Genomic DNA, 16,085 nt, shown 5'->3' with positions numbered 1-16,085 from the left:
AAACCTTCCCCTCTGTTTGAGGAGCTCAAGGATGTCTGAAAAGGAGACATCCTCAGAGGGGGACCGTGGGGAACCCTCCGACTCATCTAAGTCGGTATCAGATGTAGTAGACTCAGGGGAGTCTGTTTGTTTCCTCTTACACGTCCTCTTCTGAGGGGGTTCCCCTGCAGGATCAGGAGAAACCTCGGAAGAGGAGGAAATTCCCAGTGGGGAAACCTGGGGCGATGGATCCCTGGGCCTGAGAGCAAGAGGCTGGCAAGAGGCGTCTGCAGGCACTGATGAGGGAGGAGCTAGAGGGATGGACTGTTGACCAGGCTCAGAGGCCAGGACACTCCTCATCACCTCAAAGGCTCCCCTCCCCGGGAGGCCGGAATATCCCCGCTCCGAAGAAACAGGAATTCCGGCTCCAATGAGAGGGAAGGCTCGAGGCCGATGGTGCCGAGCTTAAAAGCCGAAGCCGAGAGGGAGGCGGGTCGGACAAGGGTCCGATGCCACTAGCCCCTCGGAGCAGACAATGGAAACCCGACGACCGGATCCTCAGGAAGGCGTAAGGAGGAGATCGGGCCGAGGACGACAGAGCCGAAGGATGTATCGGCTCCGCATCAAACAGTCGCTGTCCCGAGAAGCCCGCCCGAACTCTGGTGTGGAGTCGGAGGAGGAAGTTCAAGGGTGAGGCTATAGCGAAGTCTGTTGAGACGGGCTATGGAGCATTTGGGCCAGTGCCTGAGACTTCAACAGCCTGCTTACCACCCTCTAAGTCGTGGTCAGACAGCCTGGAAGATCTCGAAGATCGGCTCGATGGCTCCGCTCCGACAAAAGAGGAGAACCGGAGCCGGTGGATACTCAGTAACGAGGGACCGAGATCTCTTTCGGGACGAAGCCATCGGAGCAGTCCCTGAACTCCAGATGGAGCCAAGGTTTCTCGCCCGATGCTGGATAAGGTGTCGGCTCCAGCCGGAGCCGACAAGGCCACAGTAGACAAGGTATCGGAACCAGCCGGTGCCCGACCTACTACTTTCATGGTAGATACATCGGTTCCAGCCGGCGATCACGCTCCGACGGGAGCCGGAGCCACCGGAGGAGGCTTGGATACTGAAGCCTGAGCCTTCGGTGGCTTAGAAGGTTTCCCAGACCCTGCTTTAGAGGGAGAACCTTCTGGCTTAAGTAAGCCACGGAGGATAAGCTTATTCCTCCTTTCCTGCAGGACTCTCTGGCTAAAAGAGTGGCACAAAGCACAGGAGTCCTGCAGGTGTGCAAAGGCCCCAGGCAATAAACACAAGAAGTGTGACCGTCTGTCAGAGACATTTTCTGACAGCACGAGTCACACTTCTTGAAGCCTGAGACCTTGCCTTCCCTAGACATATCCTAGGAGGAAGTAACACACACAAACCCCAACAAACACACAAAATTAATCCCCTACACACAACACGCAGGAAGGGATTAACCAATGGGGATTTAGGCCTAACTAAAACTTTACACTAAAGGTTATAAAAAGGTTATAAAAGTTTGAAAACAAGGGAATAGGGTGGGCTGTAATTCACTACAGACTATACTATGAATAAAAGGGGAAAATAAAACGCTAACTAAGCTTTTCTGATTTTACCAAGAAAATCACTTACCTCAGCTGGCAAAGGAGACCTCTTTCGCTAAGCGGCAAACGAGATCTGAGGTAGTTCCGCCTTGCATCATGGGATATAGGGTTGCCTCGAGCTGGTAAAAGGAGTTCTCAAGCTAAAGCAAGTGCCGAGTCGGAGCCGAGGATCGGCTCCGAACCCATCCAGCAAGAATGAAGGCGAGATTGACAACTTAACATCGGACTTTTACAAGGTAAGGGGTGTAACTCCGCTACTCATGCCTACCATGGTTGCATGACACTGCCACCCTTCCTAAACCATGGTAGGCTTGAGTAGCTTAATTTACACCCCTTACCTTGTAAACGTCCGTTTTTGCACTGTTGGTTAATTCAGTTGTCGGTGGAGTCAGTTTCGTTATTTTAAGTTGTCGATGGTTTGATAGGTACCCATATATATATGTGTGTGTGTGTGTGTGGTGTGTGCATATATATATATACATATATATACATATACATACATATATATATATACATATACATACATATATATATATACATATACATACATATATATATATACATATACATACATATATATATATATATATATATATATATATATATATATATATATATATATATATATATATATATATATATATATATATATATATATATATATATATATATATATATATATATATATATATATATATATATATATATATATATATATATATATATATATATATATCTATCGAGAGAGATATAGTGTGCGTGTACGTACGTATGTGTGTGTATGTATATGCATACATATGTATGCATATTCTTGCATGTATATTTGCTTGAATGTATTTATGGAAAACAAACATTTATATACTCTTATTCAATTGTGAAATATCTTGCAATGCTCTACCATATTCTTATCTACTCTCACTGTATATTCTGTATACTTGTATTGTCAACCAAAAAAGAGAATGTCCTCATTGTATAACGGCTATAAAATCTACAATCTGTATGCTACTACTCTGCAAGGTCTCTCTTGTAAATTTTTCTTCAATCTGTAAACTTATGGAGTTTTTCTCCCCAGGACTCCGCTGAAAACAGACACTTGTTGTCCAGTCGGACTATCCTGGCAAACAAATGTTAAATAAATAAAATAAATAATACCAAACACCACCCTCTGTATGTACCACCTCATACCCACAAGCCCTGTTTGCTGTACTACACTTCCAAATTGTGACCTGATCACTGTATTTATGTGCTTTAATTTTTTTTCTGCATTTTAAGCCTCATGTGCTGTACTTTAACAGGTAACCCCATTCCACAATGAGATTTAACATATCGAATCAAGTTACCTTTAAACTATACGGCCTTCCTTCCAGCTTTACCTTTTGCAAACCATCATTTAAAGAACATTCCCTGGTATTATTTAGTGCTTTTCAGTTTGTAGTACCACATTTGTACTGGTTTGTCATATTCCAAGCAAGTCTTTTGCAATACAAACTGCACTTCTCCTACAAAAGAAAAACTGCTTTATTTGCCAGTACAACATATACTACAGGAAACTTCCCTGCAACTATTAGAAGTAACTGGAGACCCCAAAGTTGAACAAAGTTTTGACATTTGACCAAAGTACAAGAACATTCCCTAAAGATTTACAAGCTTTTTGAAACTTCAAAAGCAAAATTGCCATCTGAAAGAATGTGTGTTAATACAGTTTGAAGCTCCTTAATTGTGCCTGGTACTAGTATAATGCCCCCCCCCCCCCTTTAAAGCCTACACTGGGACCTCAAGAAGATTTCAGCGTTAGATCACTTTTGCCACTGGTTTACACAAAGCACCACCAAACAAAAAAAAAAAAAGAAGTTATATACTCACCATAACGTTCCATGTTTGTTGTCCATATCGCCTTCATTCTTTGCTGGTTGGGTTCGGAACCGATAATCGGTTCGACTCAGCCTATACAAAAGCTCAAGGACTTCCACCGGCTCGTGGCTACACCCTAGCCCATCATGCTCAGGGAAGATTACCATGATCTTGTTTGCAGAAAGTATAGTCAATGTCCACAAAGAGTTATAATTAGGTCTGAAAAGGACTAAAGAAGAAATTCAGAGACATCAAGTTCCAATTAGCAAAAAAAAAACCCTTGATCCTCCAGAAATTAAGGCTGGGGGTAGGAGGGTGGGATGCAAGAATGAGGGCAAGATGGACAACAAACATGGAATGTTATGGTGAGTACATAATTCTTTATGTTATGTTGTCTTATCTCTCCTCCATTCTTTTCTGGTTGGGACAGCGTCCCTAGCACCATCTTTTTTGGGTGACTCAAAGGAAAATACTCTTCAGAACAGTGGACCCAAAAGAGGCCCTGTTCTTGGAAGCCAAATCAACTTTGTAATGAGTGATAAAGGTATGAGGCTTTGCCCATGTTGCTGCTGCACAAATGGAATCCATAGGTAGCCTCGCCTGAAAGGCAGATGAGGTTGCTATAGCTCTTGTAGAGTGACTTCATTTTTCCTGGAAGCGCTCTTTTCCAAGATGTGTATGTGAAAGTTATGCAGTCTGTAAGCTATTTGGAAAGGGTGAACTTTGATATGGGGCCCCTTTCGTCTTACCTGAAAAAGATACAAATAGCTGGTGGGTTTTCCTGAAATCCTTCAATCTATGCAGATAGAAATGCAACTATGCAAGTCTAACTGGTGTAATTTATACTCTGCCTTGTTGCCATAATTTGGGGAAAAGACTTAAGTCAATGGATTGATTCAGATTAGCTTCCGAACACACTTTTAGAAGGAAAGGATTAGTTCGTAAGGAAACTATCTTTGAGGAAGGTCATGTAAGGGGGACGTACTGACAATGCTTGAAGTTCTGACACACATCTAGGAGACGTGATGGCTACTGAAAGGGCAGTCTTCCACGTTAAAAACTTTAGGTCACAGGATGATGCCGGTAAAAAGGTAGGAAGAATCAAGGTAGATAAAACAAAGTTTAGGTCCACTGGCACTGGTGGTTCTTTTACTGGGGGTCGCAGTAAGAATGTACCTTTTAAGAAAGCTTAGCAAAGCCTGTGGGACATGACCTTTAGTCCAATTTCCCCAATATGACAGTTTGATATAGCAGCTAATTGAACTCTAATAGTAGCCGCCAGCTGCACCTTCATTGTAAACGCTTTGCCAGAGATTCCAATAAAGCTGTTACAGGGGCAGTAAAAGTATAGTACAGTTGTGTACATGTACCATAAAAATGTAGATGTTAGAATATATTCACTGTTGCAGTCATCACATTTGGGTTATCTGCATGCAGTAGCCCTCAGCCGGCCTGATTAACAAAGTCTTGGGTCCTGCGTCGGCTGCTGTCCCTTCTTCCGATCGTCAGGTGTATAAAACATGCAGCCGGCGGCATTACATCAGTTTTTCTTGCCCCAGATGTCAGGTGCCCTCCTAATGGGAAGCAATTAAATCTATAAATATACAAGGTTGTACCTCCAACAAAAAAGCAAATACACCAAAAAGCTTTTGAGCATAGTAAAGGAGAGTAGAGGTATAGCCAAAAGAAGTAAGGGGGCTGGAGGGAGGGTAACCAGGACTGCAACAGTGAATACTCTCGAACATCTACATTTATGTAGAATGTACACAACTGTACTATGTTCTTCGTGTTTCATTGCTGCAGTCATCACATTTGGGTAGATTCCCAAAGCTAAGGATGGGAGAAGGAATTTAGATAGCATTAGGACCGGCTATAAGGCCCTGCAAGACTGCAGTGGCAAAGCGAGCTCTGGATTTAGAGATGTGGCAGATGGTAATGTTTGGTGAAAGTATGTACAGAACTCCAGGTAGCAGCTTCTAGGATGCCCCTGGTAGGGACACCTCTGAGAAAGGCTGTAGAGGTAAATGCAGCCCTGGTTGATTGGGGTCTGATCCCCTTGTGCGACAGGTTTACCATGGTGCTTGTAGCAGAAATGAATGCAATGGCCTATCCATTTGGAAATGGTTTGCTTTGAAATAACCTTCCCCTCTGCCCCTGCAGCAAATGTCACCAGCAGTTGGTCAGATTTCCTTTGAGGTTTAGTCCTGTCCAAGTAGAATCTAAGTTGTCTGTGCACATCTAAGGAGTGCAGTATCCGTTCCCTTTTGTTCTGTGGATTAGGAAAGAAGGTTGGCAAATGAATGGACTGATTAAGGACCACACTGAATACCACCATGGGCATGAAAGAAAGATTGGTCCTGAGGGACACCCTGTCCGCATGAAAGATGATGAAAGGCTCCACTGCCATGAGGGCCTGAAATTCAGATACCCTTCCTGCTGAAGTGATTGCTAAAAAGAAAGCTGTTTTCCAAGAAAGGAATTTTAAGTCTGCAGTAGCAGCAGGCTCGAAAGGATGAAGAGTGAGTTTCTCCAATACAAAGTTAAGATCCCAGTCTGGAGTTGGAGCTCTCCTGGGTGGTCATAAATTTTTGGCCCCTCTAAGGAACTGCTTGAGCAGTGGATGAGAGGAGAGGGGAGGTACTGTGTTATAATGAGCTGAAATGGCTGAGGCGTTAATTTTGATGGAGGAGAAAGACAGGCCCTTGTGAAGCATCTCAGTTAAGTATTGTAAAATATGAGGTAAATTGGGCACTGCTGTGCTCATCCCTTGAGAATGGATCCAGGCACAGAATCTTTTCCATTTTTCAGCATAAGATTTTCTAGTACTAGGCCTCCTTGCCTCTAAAATGATATCCATCACTGGTTTACTGATGGATGGTAAAGGTGAGAGTAGGTAATTAGCCAGGCTGCTAGGTTCAGTGTTTGAAGCGGAGGGTGCAGAATCTGGTTCTCCTGCTGAGACAGTAGGGTACGAGTCTGAGGCAGGTGCCATGGGGCCAACAATGACACACTGCACAAGAGGGGGTACACCAGTGTTGGCGTGACCAGTCTGGTGCAATCAAAATCATCCTTGGTTTGTCTTGTTTGATCTTTAGTAGTACTTTGGAGAGCAGAGGAGGAAAGGCATAAACTGATAGGTTTTTCCAGCTGAAGGACAGAGCATCCACTTTCCAAGCTTGTTTGTTGGGAGTCCTTGTGCAAAATGTGTCCAATTGATAGTTCTGGGGGGAGGTAAACAGGTCTATATCTGGGCTCCCCCATTTGCTTGTCAACATGTTGAAAATCCTTGGTTCCAGTTTAAACTCATGTTGGTCCATGAGGTTTCTGCTTAGTTTGTCTGCCAGGGTATTTAGTTTTCCTGGCAGGAATTGAGCCTGTAGATGCACTTGGTAGCTCAAGGCTGTGTTCCACAATGCCATGGCTAGTCTGCATAGGGGGTAAGAATGTGTACCCCCCCACCCCTGCTTGTTTATGTACCACATAACAGTGGTGGTGTCCGTCTTTACCATTAATTGTCCTGGAAGAATGTGGTCCTTGAAGGCTGTCCGAGCATTCTGTACAGCTAACATTTCTTTTTGACTGATATGCAGGTGCATTTGACTTGGGTTCCATTTGCCCTGAATGCATTTCCATGACAGGTGAGCCCCCCACGCATAGTGTGATGCGTCTGTTAGGGTTTGGGTGGTAGGGGGTAGTGTGAATGGTAGTCCCTTGCTTTGGTGGCAGGCCTCTGCCCACCAAAGGAACTCTAGGCATAGGCAAGGTATGACAGGAATCATTGCTTCTGGATCCTGAGAATGTTGACACCATAGGCTTTTTAGATACCACTGTAGTTTCCTCATATGCAGTCTTGCATATGGAATTAGAAGAATGCAGGAGGCCATGAACCCCAAAGCTTGTAATATTGGCCTTGCAGATAGCAGGGTTTTTGTGGCCACTTGTTTGAAGTAAGTTGTCAAATTTATGTCTATGGTGTGAGGAAAGCCTTCTGGGAAGGAATATAATTTGTTGACAGGGTACCAGGTGTGATTTTTTTTCGTTTATGGTGTACCACAGACAAGTTAGCACCCTTTGTACAAAGGCCAGATGAATCAAAAGTATGTCCTGGTTTTCTGCGTGAATTAGACAATCGTCCAGGTATGGGTATATTTGAATATTTCTTTGCCTGCAAAATGCAATGGCTGGAGCTAGGCACTTTGTGAATACCCTGTGCGCAGTAGATAAGCAAAGGGGCAGTGCAGAGAACTGATAGTGCATGTAGCCTGCTTTGAAACGTAGGTATCTTCTGCAAGATTCCCTGACTGGGATGTGCAAGTACGCTTCCTTTAAATCTAGTGTTGCCAACCAGGCATTTTTGCCTAGCATAGGGAGCAACTGGTGAAGACTCAGCATCTTGAATTTTGGAATCACCAAAAAGGTGTTTAGAGTAGACAGGTCCAGGATAGGACGCCATGAATTGTCTTTCCTGGGTACCAGGAAAAGTCTCAAGTAGAAACCTTGTCCCTTTTCCTCTTCTGGTACTGATTGAATAGCCCCAATGCTTGAGAGAGAAAGTACTTGCTTTTGGGACTCTGCCCACCGATTTGGGGCAGATCCGGCCACCCGCTTGGTGCAGGTAATGTGTGGAAGTGAAATCTGTATCCCTGGGACACTATTTAAAACCCATTTGTCCTGGGTAACGAGTTTCCAGCTCTTTGCATGAAGAGCAATCTTTCCCCCCAAAGGGACAGTCAGTTGAGAAGTGCTTGGAAGTTTTAAAAAGAAGTCATTGAGACAGTTTACCATGGGGGGAGTTTTATTACTCCCAGATTTGGAAGTGGAGACCCCTCCACTGCTTAGTCCTGTGTGTACCCTGGGACTGAAGTCTGGGAGCTCTGCTGGATCTGGGTTTGGACTGAGAAGGTCTGGAAAAGGCAGGAAAGGACCAATTCTTGGAAGGCCAATGCCTACTAAACCTTCGAGGTTGTACTTGTAAAAAATCTTTAACAGTTTGTATAGATTTAGCTTTTTCCTACATCTTTTAAAGAACTTCTGCTGCCTTGTTGCCAAACAGGGGTCCAGGTTTAAGGGAGCATCCAGTAATTTTGCTTTAACATGATCTGGTAAGGATTGCTCCTTAAGCCAAGCATGCCTTCTAAGTACAGACCCAGCTACAGCAGCCCTGCAAGATGCCTCTAGTGAATCAAAACCACATTGCAAAGTATGTTTTCCAACTTGTTCAGCTGAATGCAGTAAATCCTGTAAATCCTTATTTTCAGCACAATCAGGAATCAACATCATTTTCTGTTTAAGCAATCCAATAACATGCTGCTGATACTTTAACATATGAAACTGGCAGTTTAAGGCCCTAATGATCAAAGTTGCAGAAGTGTATACCTTCTTACCACATCTATCCAGCACCCTGGAGTTTCTATCAGAGGGGGTAGGATTTTTGGCAGCAGTAGCTTTAATGCCCTTGGGTCCCTGTGAAATGGTCTCAGGATCCGCAGTAGAATTTTTAAAAAGGAACTTGAGAGAGTCAGGCACTCTGTAATATCTATCAGGTTTTCTGGGAGCAGGAGGTAAAGAGTCAGGGGCCAAGATAGATTCCAAAAAGGCATCATCAACAATGTCTAGTACAGGAGGGTATGGCTAAAGTCCTATGCTGGGGCGGGAGTAAGAAATTCCCAAGCCTCTTTTTAGAATCAGAGAAATCCTGACTTTCCCAACAAAAATGCTCCCAGAGAGTATGCAAGGTTTCACCAAAAGAGAAATCCTCTGGGGGGGTTGAGCAAAGGGAATAAGAGTCCTCAGCATCAGAATCCTCATAGGTAGATAAAGGTAAATCCTGTTCATCAGAGGAAAGAAAATTCAGAATCCTGGTCAAAAGTATCATAAACAAACTCAAGCCTAGGTCTCTAAGGGGAGGCTGGCTTCCCCTGATTGAAGTAATAAGGTCTTCAGCCATTCTTACTTGTTTTTTAAGCATACAGGCCTGACCATGCTGTCTGGGCGTCAGTTTTTCAGGCATGGTTTGAGTTTTAGGCCTTAAAGAAGAAGATGGCGTCAGTTTAATATGCAAGTCTGTAGGCCTGAATATACCCTCAGAAGCCGGTGCCTGCACAGCGGCTCCGGACCCATCCAAGGTAGAGACATCCGCAGGATCCACAGTTGAAGCATCTCGCAGCATACCAGACTCCGAATGGGTCTCAGTAGAGGCCTGCGAATCTGAAGTAGCGGGTATCAGTGGCTGCAAAAGCACCTCACTGAGAACCGGCAAACTGGCGACTAGCTCAGGAGCGTCGTCTGCAGCTTTGTACATAGGCGGCCTGTCTCTGTCTTTAACTTTGGGTTTTTTTGGAATGTCGGTAGTTGGATGGCTTACCGAAGACCTATCAGGATAATTGAACTGAGCACCAAAATATTTAGAGGTGAAAATATACCGATGGATAGCTTGTGGTTTAAATAAGGCACAAAACTTACAGCGAGGTACGTCGTGGTCAGGGCCTAGGCAAGGAATACAGAACGAATTAAAATCTTTATGAGGCATTTGCTTTCCACAAGTAATACAATTATTTACTTTTACTGACATCGGTTTAGAGCAAGAAAAAGTTTCCCCAACGGGGTACTTGGCTTTTAGTTGAAGACTTCGGTTCTGAAACTTGAAAAGGAAAATTTCAGGAGTCGGCCGACCGGCACTTGCAAACTGCTTCTGCTTTGGGCACCGCATGGCAAGAAAGACTGATGTAATGGGGTCAGCTGCATGTTTTATACCCCTGACGACCTGACGTCACGGAAGGGACAGTAACCGATGCAGGACCCAAGACTCTGTTAATGAGGCCGACTGAGGGCTACTGCAAGCAGATAACCCAAATGTGATGACTGCAACAGTGAGACACGAAGATCAATGTGGTTGTTCAAAGCCCAACAGGAACATTTTTTCCAATTACAAGAATATAATTTTCTAGTTAAAGCCTTATGAGACAAAATCAAAATGTGTTTCACTGCAGGGGGAATATCAGGAAACCTGGCTATGTGCGGAAGTGGAGCAGCCAATCTGCAACTTGAGGGTATGAATTTGATAGCTGGAGCATCCCTGAAGAATGAATCAGGTCTGGAACTGGGTCAAGAATCCATGCCTCCTCTTGGAGATGGGGCCATAGGAAGGGAAACCAAATATGACGAGGCCAGTATGGAGAGATGAGTATCAAACTGATTCCCAATGTGCTGGCTTTCTGAATGAGTTTGGGGATCAAGGGAAATGGGGGAAGAGCATAGAGGAGACCTGGAGCCAATTGTGTACAAGTGAGTCCCTTGGTGACTCCTCGGGGAGGGGGGTCAGCTCAAAACAGCTGCTGCACTTGGTATTCATGGACGTGGCAAAGAGATCGCAGGAAGGTTGGCCTCACTTTCGGAAGATCAAATCCGCTATCTCTGGTTTTAGGGACCACTCTTGAGGCATCAGAATTGCCCTGATGAGTTTGTCCGCTATCATGCTGGATTTCCCCAGGATGTGCACTGCTGTTAGAAAACGTTGGGAAGAGACTCCTCAATGCCATACTCTTTGGGCCTCTCGACAGAAAGGAACAAAATCTGGTTCCTCCTTGTTTATGTACCACACCACTGACATGCTGTCTGTTTGTAATTCAATCGTTCCTAGTGGAAGGGAGACCAGGAATGCCTGCAACGCCAACAGCACCGCTTTCATCTCTAGGACGTTGATATGCAAGTGGATCTCATGATTCTGCCAAACACCCTGGACAGTCTTTCCCAGATAATGCCCCCCACACCCTATCTGGGAATCATCCATGGTTACTGTGGCTACTGGTTGTGGAAAGACAGTCAGCGCAAGGTCACCCGAGTTGAATGGAGCCACCAACACAGATCTTTCTTGCAGGACTCTTTGATGATAATTTTGTGAGACATAGAGAGCTCCTGCATGGACCACTGGGAGGACAGCAGCCACTGAAGAATTCTCATGTGCAGACGAGCTAATGGTATCAAGGTTACTGCTGCCGACATGGTACCCAAAACTTTCAAAACAACCTGCACTTTTTTCTTGGTCAAGAGGTTTTTGACTTGATGACGTAAGGTTTGAATTCTCTCGGGAGGAAGCTTGGCCAACATTTGTCTTGTATCCAAGTCTACCCCTATACAGATGATATGCTGTGATGGCAACAAGGCAGATTTCGAAATTTACTGTGATGCCTAGGTAAGCGCAAAGATGAATAGTGGTGTCTATCACTCTTGTTAGTAGATGCTTGGTGGTGGTGGTCAAGAGCCAGTCATCTAAATACGGAAACATTCAGAATCCTAGCCATCTCAAGTGAGCCGTAATCACTGCCATACATTTGGTGAACACACTGGGGGGCTATAGTGAGACCAAAGGGCAGAGCTTGAAACTGGTAGTGACCCAGCCAAAAGTGCAAATGTCTCCTGGATCGCCTGTCCATTTTTATGTGGTAGTACGCATCCTGGAGATCTACTGAGCACATCCAATAGTCTTCCCCAAGAAAGAGGAATACTGATTGCTGTTACCATCCAGAACTTTGATTTTTTTTTTTATGGACTTTAGTCTGCTGAGGTGCAGAATGAGCTTCCAGTCCCATCTTTTTTGGAACTAAAAAGAACCCTGAGTAACTTCCAAATCCAATTTGGTCTGTGGGGACAATCTGGATGACTTTTTTCTAGCAACTTCTGAACTTCTAAAGTTGCATAATCCCTTTGACTGGATGGAACATCCGGGACGGATTTTGCCTTTAAGGGGGAAAAGGAAAAGGGTATGTAATAGCCTCTGGATATGACCGTTTCTACCCATTTGTCTTTTATTTCTAGCTAGGCATTGGGGTAAAATGATAAGCTACCCCTGACTGCCTCCAAAGGAGGACAGATGGGCCTCCTCAGGAGCACTGAAAGGGCTTACCAAGGAAGGATTCCCTGTCACCCTGGATCTGCAGACCCCCTCTGCTGCATGGTTGGCATCTTCCATTGTTACTTGCCCCTCTGTCCCGGGGGGGGGGGTATCACCACATGCATCCGGAAAGGCTCTCTAGGACTTAAGAAACTACATTTTTTCACCCCTTATGACCTTTGGGATAAAGTCTGGTAGGTAGGGAGAAACTGACTCTTAACGGCAGAGAGACTATCCTTCCTGTCTGCACCTGGTTAGAGTTTCTCTAATTTTTGGCCCGAACAAGGACAAGCCATCAAAAGGGGCGTTAATAAAGGAAGACTTAAAGGGTTCTGCAAAATCACATAAATGCATCCAGGAATGTCTCCAAGGAAATTCCTGCACCTGCTGCCCTACTCACTCCATCGGCTGCATATGAAATGAGCCTCATGGAAGAGTTCACCAGAGTTTAAGGTGGAGAGCTGGGAGGAAACCTTATCCAAAACCCCTGCAACTACAGAACCTTGGAGGGCATCTCCTAGCTCCTTCAGGAGATCCCTCTGAAATCTAGTGAAATTGGTCGGTAGTTCAGCGACCCAAGAGCGAAAGATGCTGAAGAAAACATACGCTTTCCATATCTGTCCATCGTACGAGACTCCTTGTTTGGTGGATGGACAGAAATGGAAGTCTCTAACAACTTCTTGGTGGCTGCCGCCACCAGCATAGCATCTACTGGGACACCTTTACTAAGGAACTCCTTCTCCAAAGGTGCAGTGATGAACTTATTTGGCCTCCTAGGAACAGGTTCCACTGAATCTTGACAGCCTCACTCCTGACTGAATACATAGCTGTTTGAAAAGCAGAGACACCCAAGAAGTGGAAGGAGAGACCCGAAAGCCTCCAGGTATATTGACTCATCCTCAGAAGGGGTGGTTCTGTTTAAGGATCTGTGCAAAGGAGATATTCTCAGAGGATGAATGTGGGGTACCCTTCTGACTCAGAGGTCCATGTCTGAAGTGATGGACTCCTCCAGGGAGTCTAAATGCTTCCTCCTGCATAATGTTTTCTGAGGGACCCCTTCAGAGGGGTACTCCAGAGAGGTTTCGGAAGAGATTGCTTCGCCCAATGGGGCCACCTGAGGCTCTGGGTCTCCACGCCTGGGTGGAAGCGAGGGCACTGAGATAGACACTGGCACTTTAAAGGGAAGAGTACCTGGACCAGAGAGCGGAGCAGTCTGATGTGACAGCACTTTCCTCATCAGCTCAAAAGCTCCCTGGCCCTCATCCAAGGAAGTCCCTGTCTCTGAGGAACCAGAAAATTCCCCTGAACCATGGCCGTGGTGCTCCACGAGGCCGATGTCAGAGCCGAGCTCACCCACGCCGAAGCTCCGAGAGGTAGATTCGGATCAGACAGCTGTCTGATCTGTCTCTTCACTGGATCCGACAGGAGAACGTCAGGCCCTAGACTCCTCCAATTCAGATGGAACAGAGGAAATTGGAACAGTCTGGCCCAAAGATCCCAGAGTCGGTCTTGGCACAGACGATTCCACTTTAATCGGGTCCAAGCACTCTGGCTCTGAAACTCTGAGGAGGAATCTATGAAGGGGAAGTGGTTATAGTCAGTTCAGAGTCCTTCTGGGTCGGAGTCAACAGTATCTTGGCCAGCACTGGTGTCCATAAAAGTCTTCTCACCACCCGCTCCACACTGTCGTCTGAGAGGCAACTGGGGGATCAAGAGGAAAGAGTTGGGAGACCTCACTGACTGCAGCAAAGGAGATCTCAGTACTGGGGAGAACGATTACGAAAACTAAACTCTGCTCAGGTCCGAAGGTGACTCCTTGGCAAGTTTTGAGTTTGCTCCGTGTGCGGAACAGAAGAGGACAATCTCTTACCCAACTTCTCCGATCTAGAAGATGGGGATTTTTGAGTAGTTTTGGAGGTGCTCCGAGTCCCTTCTAAAGCCTCTGAAAAGGAGACTTTTAAAAGCCCTCTCGCAATCAGCTTATTTTTCCTTTCCATTAATAACCTGGAACTGAAGGCATGACAGAAAGAAAGTACACTTGTGTACACTTACCATAAATGTAGATGTTTGAGTGTATTCACGGTTGCAGTCATCACATTTGGGTTATCTACCTGCTGGTAGCCCTCAGCCGGCATGAATACCAGAGTCTTCGGACTTCTGCATCAGATGCTGTCACTTCTTCCATGACGTCAGGTCATCAGGGGTATAAAACATGCAGCTGATGCCCTTACATCAGTTTTTCTTGCCCCACATGTCAGGTGCCCCCATAACAGGAAGCAATTATATGGTATGGTACATGCCATCAAAAAAGCAAATTCACAAGAAAAAATAAATATACCAACAAGGAAAGGTAGAGCCAATATAAGTCAGGGGGCTGGAGGGAGGGTAACCAGGACTGCAACAGTGAATACACTTGAACATCTACATTTATGATAAGTGTACACAACTTTACTATGTTCTTCGTGTTTCACTGTTGCAGTCATCACATTTGGGTTGATTCCCAAAGCTAAAGAAGTGAGGAGGAAAGAGCATTAGGGCCAGCTATTAAGCCCCGCAAGACTGCAGTGGCAAATCCAGCTCTGGATTTAGAAAAGATAGGCACGTGGTAATGCTTGGTGAAGGTGTGTACAGAGCTCCAGGTAGCAGCTTCTAGGATGTAAAGTAGTAAAATAAAATAAAGCACCTGGGTGATGCACTATATCGCTTATAAAATTTATTGACAAAAATATTTTTGTCAATAAATTTTATAAGCGATATAGTGTGTCACCCAGGTGCTTTATTTTATTTTACTACTTTATATACTTTTTTAGCACCTTGGTATACCAGAAGCAGTTTTTCTTTTTTAGCTTCTAGGATGTCCCTGGTAGGGATTCCTCTGAGAAATGCAGCAGAGGTAGATGTAGCCCTGGTGGAATGTGATCTTATCCCCTGTGGGGTAGGTTTTCCATGGTGCTTGTAGCAGAGATGAATGCAATGGGTTATCTATCTGGAAATGGTTTGCTTTGAAATGGCCTTCCTCTCTGCCCCTGCAGCAAAGCCAACTAGCAGCTGTTCAGATTTTCTGAGAGGCTTAGTCCTGTCCAAACAGAATCTAAGTTGTCTGTGCACATCCAGAGTGCAGTATTCGTTCCCCTTTGTTTTTTGGATTAGGGAAAAAAGTAGGCAAATGAATGGACTGATTTAGGGCCACACTAGACACCACCTTGGGCATAAAGAAAGGATTAGCCCTGAGGGAAACCCTGTCCGCGTGGAAGATAATGAAGGGTTCCACTGCCATGAGGGCCCGTAATTCAGACACTCTTCTTGCTGAAGTGATGGCTAAAAGTAAGGCTGTTTTCCAAGAAAGGAATTTCAACTCTGCTGCTGCAGCTGGCTCAAAGGTGGTGGTGGTGGGGGGGGGGTGAGCTTTTCCAATACAAAGTTAAGGTCCCAGGCTGGAGTGGGATCTCTCCTGGGGGGGGGGGGGTCTTACCTTTTTTGGCGACTCTAAGGAATTGTTTTAGCAAGGGGTGAGAGAAGAGGGGTGGCTCAGTATTATAATGTGCTGAAATGGCAGAGGCATGAATTTTAACTGACGAGAAGGACAGGCCCTTGTGGAGCATTTCTGTTAAGTACTCTAGAATATGAAGTGAGCTTGGCACCATTGTGCCCATCCCGAGCTTGGCTCCAAGAACAGTATCTTTTCCACTTTTCAGCATAGAATTTTCTAGTACTAGGCCTCCTTGCCTCCAGAATGACATCCAGCACCTGCTT

Source organism: Protopterus annectens, chromosome 3.part0, assembly GCF_019279795.1.
Source record: "Protopterus annectens isolate FY-2018-M chromosome 3.part0, PAN1.0, whole genome shotgun sequence".
Classification (NCBI taxonomy): Eukaryota; Metazoa; Chordata; order Ceratodontiformes; family Protopteridae; genus Protopterus; species Protopterus annectens.
Note: the sequence above shows the minus strand (reverse complement) of the source record.